Below are 6,641 nucleotides of genomic sequence, written 5' to 3'. Positions count from 1 at the left end.
TTAGGTTATAAATTTCATTTTTTTCCCTCCAACATTTATTTTAAGTTTATGGGTACATGTGCAGGATGTGCAGGTTAGTTACGTAGGTAAACGTGTACCATGGTGGTTTGCTGCACAGATCATCCCATCACCTAGGTATTATGCCCAGTATTTATCAGCTGTTTCTTCCTGATGCTCTCCCTCCTCTCAACTCCACCCTCTGACAGACCCCAGTGTGTGTTGTTTCCCCCATGTGTCTATGTGTTCTCATCTTTCAGCTCCCACTTATAAGTGAGAACATGTGGTGTTTGGTTTTCTGTTCCTGTGTTAGTTTGCTGAGGATAATGGCTTCCATTTCCATCCATGTCCCTACAAAGGACATGATCTTGTTCCTTTTCATGGCTGCGTAGTAATCCATGGTGTATATGTACCACATTTTCTTTATCTAGTCTATAATTGATGGGTTTTTAGGTTAATTCTATGTCTTTGCTATTGTGAATAGTGCTGCAATGAACATACTTGTGCATGTGTCTTTTTAATAAAATGATTTATATTCCTTTGGGTATATACCCAGTAACGGGATTGCTGGGTCAAATGGCATTTCTGCCCCTAGGTCTTTGAGGAATTGCCATGCTGTCTTCCACAATGATTGAACTAATTTACATTCCCACTAACAGTGTACATGTGTATCTTTTTCTCTGCAACCTTGCCAGCATCTGTTGTTTTTTGATTTTTTAATCATAGTCATTCTGACTGGTGTGAGATGGTATTTCATTGTGGTTTTGATTTGCATTTCTCTAATGATCAGTGATGTTGAGCTTCTTTTTTCATATGTTTGTTGGCAACATGTATGTCTTCTTTTGAGAAGTGTCTGTTCATGTCCTTTGCCTACTTTTTAATGAGTTATTTTTTTACTTGTAAATTTGTTTAAGTACCTTATAGATGCTGGATGTTAGACCTTTGTCAGATGGATAGATTGCAAAAATTTCCTCCCATTCCATATGTTGTCCATTTATTCTGATGATGGTTTATTATGCTGTGCAGAACTCTTTAGTTTAATTAGATCCCATTTGAAAATGTTTGCTTTTGTTGCAACTGCTTTTGGCATCTTTGTCATGAAATCATTGCCCATGCCTGTGTCCTGAATGGTATGCCTAGGTTGTCTTCTCGGCTTATTTTTATAGTTTAGAGTTTTACATTTAAGTCCTTAATCCATCTTCAGTTGATTTTTGTATATGGTGTGAGGAAGGGGTCTGGTTTCAATTTTCTGCATATGACTAGCCAGTTCTCCCAGCCCATTTACTATATAAGGAATCTTTCCCCATTGCTTGTTTTGGTTAGGTTTGTTGATGATCAGATTGTTGTAGGTGTGCAGTCTTATTTATGGGCTCTCTATTCTGTTCCATTGTTCTATGTGTCTGTTCTTGTACCAGTACCATGCTGTTTTGGTTTTTATAGCCTTGTAGTACAGTTTGAAGTTGGGTAGTATGATGCCTCCAGCTTTGTTCTTTTTGCTTAGAATTGTCTTAGGTATTCAAGCTCTTTTTGGTTCCATATGAATTTTAAAATAATTTTTTTTCTAATTCTGTGAAGAATGTCAATGGTAGTTTAGTGGGAATAGCATTGAATCTATAAATTGCTTTGGGTGATATGGCCATTTTCACAATGTTGGTTCTTCCTATCTATGAGCATGGAATGTTTTTCCATTTGTTTGTGTCATCTCTGATTTCTTTCAGGAGTCATTTGTAGTTCTCCTTGAAGAACTCCTTCACTTACTTTGTTATCTGTATTCCTAGGTATTATCTTCTTTGTGGCAATTGCGAATGGAAGTTCATTGATGATTTGGCTCTCTGCTTGACTGTTATTGGTATATAGGAATCCTAGGGACTTTTCTTGTTTATTTTGTATCCTGAGACTTTGATGAAGTGGTTTATCAGCTTAAGAAGCTTTTGGCCTGAGATGATGGGATTTTCTAGATATGGGATCATGTCATCTGCAAAGAAAGATAATTTGACTTCCTCTCTTCATATTTGAATACCTTTATTTCTTTTTCCTGCGTGATTGCCCTGGCAAGAACTTCCAATACTATGTTGAATAGGAGTGGTGAAAGACGGCATCCTTCTCTTGTGTGAGTTTTCAAGGGCAATGCGTCCAGATTTTGCTCATTCGGTATGATATTGGCTGTGGGTTTGTCATATGTAGCTCTTATCTTGAGGTATGTTCCTTCAATATCTAGTGTATTGAGAGTTTTTAATATGAGGGGATGTTGAATTTTAGGTTACAAATTTCTATTGAAGCAGAATATTAATATAGAAAAATATTCATAAGTATTTGGAAGTGACTTTTGGGGCTAATTTCTGTTCACACACCTCATCAATTCTCCCTAGCCTACTGTCATAATTTAAATGAATTAAGCATTCTTCAAAACAGTCAATTAAAAAAAAGGAAAAGGGCCCCATGTATTGAGTGGTCAGCAAAACAAAACAAAACAAGAAACATGGAAAAGAATATTAATTCTTCCTCCTACGAAGTTCCACTCTTTATCCCAAGTTAGAAGATTCTTACCATATCTGGCCAGGCACAGTGGCTCACATCTGTAATCCCAGCACTTTGGGAGGCTGAGGTGGGTGGATCATGAGGTCAGGAGTTCGAGACCAGGCCGGTCAATATGGTGAAACCCCATCTCTACTAAAGATACAAAAAATTAGCCAGGCATGGTGGCATGCGCCTGTAATCCCAGCTACCCAGGAGACTGAGGCAGGAGAATCGCTTGAACCTGGGAGGTGGAGGTTATAGTGAGCTGAGATCAAGCCATTGCACTCCAGACTGGGCCACAGGGTGAGACTCCGTCTCAAAAATAAAAAATAAAATAAAATAAAACAAATTTTAAAAAAAGAGAAGATTCTTACCATATCCATACCCTCAGGCTGGATATGACTGTCAAGATTGGTGACATTAACGACTCCCTTTTAACAAGATTTTACCATCTGAATCCAAACATTTGCATGATCTGTGACTCTATGACTCTTTTTTATTTGTTTTTTTAAAGGTAAGATAAAATATTTTGCAGAGGAAAATCCCTTATAAGCCTACTGGCATTGGTTTTACCCTTTCCTCATTTAAATTAAAATTCTATTACCCTAATCAGCATTAAAAAAAAAAAAAAAAAAAAAAAAAAAAAAAACCTTCTCTAGCATTACGCTTCAATACTTCTGTTTTCTGAGAACCAAGAAGGAAACACAAAATGATATGGAATAATAGGTACATAAGTTATAAAGCTAAAGGTATAGTAATCTATCCTGACACTATAGTTTCACAAATTTAAAAAACAGAGTCACAAAGGTAAATGTAACCTTTCTAAGATCTCTATAACTTGTCCAAGATCTCCATAAGAGATTCTTTACTCTTTCTCCATTCAAAAATTATTCATTCACACTCTTCACCAAGTGTCATTGCAATTCCTCTCAATAGAGTATGTATATTTTCCCATCATATTGTTGTTGGACTTGGCCATGTGACATGCTTGCATGACTTGGTTTAGCCTCTTACACTTTTGTTATTCAACCTTGAGAAGAAGATATTTCATGTAGCTGCTGGACTGAAAAGTTGATGATAACTCATATCTACTCAAAAAGTAATGATAAGAACATGTGGAGCAGACCTAATCTGACCCTGGAGTTCGGAGTCCAGGGAAGCCCAGCCAAAAGCATCATCATGTCCAAGATCAGATGAGTAACAGGCAACATGCAGACCCAAAGAAGAAAAGAATTTGTTTTAATCTCCTGAGATTTCAGGAGCTATTGCTATGCAATAGTAACACAGTGAAAAATCTGACTAATCGTGTCTCATAAAATTAACAATGATAAAATATTCTAACACTTTTTTCAGATGGTTGGATTGACTGCAATTTGGTTTACTTGCATATAACAGAAAAACTCAAACAATAATGGCTAGTCAAAATTGAATTTTACCACTGTCTTAGAAAAAAGTCTAGGATTAGGCAATTCAGATATAGTTTAGTGATTCTAGGAGGAGATTACGCACTTTCCAGTGCATGGTTCTACCATCCCTAGGATATGGCCTTCCCTTAATGGCGCATTGCTAGTAGAGCTTCTGCCATCCTATCCAAGATTCAGTAAGAATAAAGGAGAAAGCAAGCAAGCAATGATGCATGCTCTCCTTTTAAGGAGGCTTCTTGAACATTCCACGGAGTCCCCACTGAATTTTATTGGCCAGAACTTAGTCTAAGTACTATACCAAGATTCAAAGAGGCTGTGAAATATGGTCTTTAGCTGGGTAGTAAAGCACTAAGCAAAAATTATGGGGTTCTTCTACCAAAAAAAAGCGGGAGAATATATACTTTGAAGCAACTGGCAGTTTCTACTGTAATGAACAAATAGTTGTTCTCCTATAGGAAGTAGACAATATCTGAAGTATCCAACTCAGATAGATGACAATAAAAACATTAGTAAACTTTAGTGAAATAAATCATCAGAAAGGATGAGTGATAATCATGGATTTGATCATGCCATTTATTTGAAATTTGTTTTCTTGTCAATATGATGTTTTGTTATACATTATAAATGTTTACAATTCCATGCAGTAAATAGTACTGAGCACAACAATATGAAAAGCATTGTGTTTGGAACTCTTAGAGTCCAGATATGTATAAGACACAGTCCTAAACTTCATGAAATTTAGCAGAACTATTGAGTTTACCAAGTGTACTGGAAATTTTTCTTACAAGCTGGCAGCTTTCTACCTCAAGCATCTGTTCTATTGACCTTTTAATATTTTTCTGAATGCTTTGTCCAGTGTCTCTGAGGCTTATGCAGTTCACTAGTAGAAGAGATCCAAAACTTTCTGGGATTTGGTTGTTTTGGAGGAGGGGTATGGGGAGCATCCTGTGCACTATAGGATGTTTAGCAGCGACCCTGGCCTCTACCCACTAGATGTCAGTAGTACCCCCAGTTGTGACAAATGGAAATGTCCCTACACTTTGCTAAATTTCTCCCCATTGAAGGGGGAAAAATTGCTCCCAGTTGAGAATTTTAAGGGAATTCTACTAGTCAAGTTTTTATAATTTGAAAACCAAAATATAATTAGTAGCATTATTGTGGTTACTGAAGAAATTGAGTTTCTGAAAAGCCTTGACTTTATAATAATCAAAGGTTAAAAGTTAATTGAAATGTATAAAAAGCAGTCATAATACAAAATATTGTGAATATAATGAGTTAAATTTTATTGATTTAAATAGAGAATACTGATGTATAGATACTTATCTATCTACTCTGAATGTAAGGCTACAGTGAAATAATGGGAGAAGGGAAACAAATGAGATGAGCCCTACAATTTAGGCTTTCTGTCTAAAGACATATTCCACATGATGGTACTGGCTGGGGGACCCAAGTAAGCACAGCGGTCCCTTGGAGCTGAGAAAACTTCCTCATGATCAGGAACTGGGATCCTCATTCCTAAGATCAGGAACATGACAAGAATGTCTGCTCTCTCCATTTCTAGTCAACATTTACTGGAGTTACTAGCCAGTGCATTAAGCATGAAAAAGAAATAAAAGCCATAGAGATTGCAAAGAAAGAAATAAAAAATGCTATTTGCAGACAAAATGATCATGTACATAGAAAAATCCTCAAATATATACAAAATATTACTCGCTAATGAGTGGCTTTAGTAAGGTCCCCAAATGAAAGCTAGCATACAAAAATCAACTGCATTTCTATATATTGGCAACAAACAATTGGAATATGTTATAAAACATTCCAATTACAATAGTATCAACACATGACATTTTAAGAGATAAATATAACAAAGTATGTGCAACATCTGCTTCTGAAAACCAACAAACATCACAAAGACAAATTTTTAAAGACCTGAATAAATAGAGAAATATGCCATATTCATGAATTTGAAGAGCCAATGCTGTTGACAGTTCTCCCCAAATTGATCTATGGATTGAAACTAATCCATATAAAATCCCAAAATGTTTTCTGTGAGCGATTGACAAGCTGATTATAAAATTTATGTGGAAATGCAAAGGACAAAGCAATTCTGAAGAAGAACCACATTAGAGAACATATACCACTCGACTCTAAGATTATAAAGAAGATCAATCAAGAGTGAGCTGTTGATGAAAGAATAAATAAATAAGTAAATATATGGAACATAATGGAGAGTTCAGAAATAGCCCTACATATCTATGGTTAGTTGATTTTCAAGAATGGTAGAAGGTAATCCAATGGGGAGGACAGTCTTTTAAAAAATAGTACCAGAACAATTGGACACACATAGGAAAAAACCTGCATCTTTACTTCATACCGCATATCAAAATTAATTAGAAATCAATCATGGATATAAATGAAAGAAATACAACTCTAAAAATGTTTTAAGAAAACACAGAAATAAATGTTTTGAATTCAAGATGGGTGAGAGAAACAAAAGCAGGAGCCATAAAAGAAATGATAAATCAGTGTTTATTGAAATAAAAAAAAAATTGACTCTTTAACAGACATTGTAAAGAAAAATGAACAGGCAAGCCACAGAATGAAGGATATATTCACATTACATACATTTGACAAAAGATTTGAATCTGAAATGGATAGCTTTTATAACTTATAATTTTATAATTTATTTTATAATTATTTATA

This window comes from Rhinopithecus bieti, unplaced genomic scaffold (assembly GCF_001698545.2).
Source record: "Rhinopithecus bieti isolate Rb0 unplaced genomic scaffold, ASM169854v2 scaffold_64846, whole genome shotgun sequence".
Lineage (NCBI taxonomy): Eukaryota > Metazoa > Chordata > Mammalia > Primates > Cercopithecidae > Rhinopithecus > Rhinopithecus bieti.
This window is presented reverse-complemented; position numbering follows the sequence as displayed.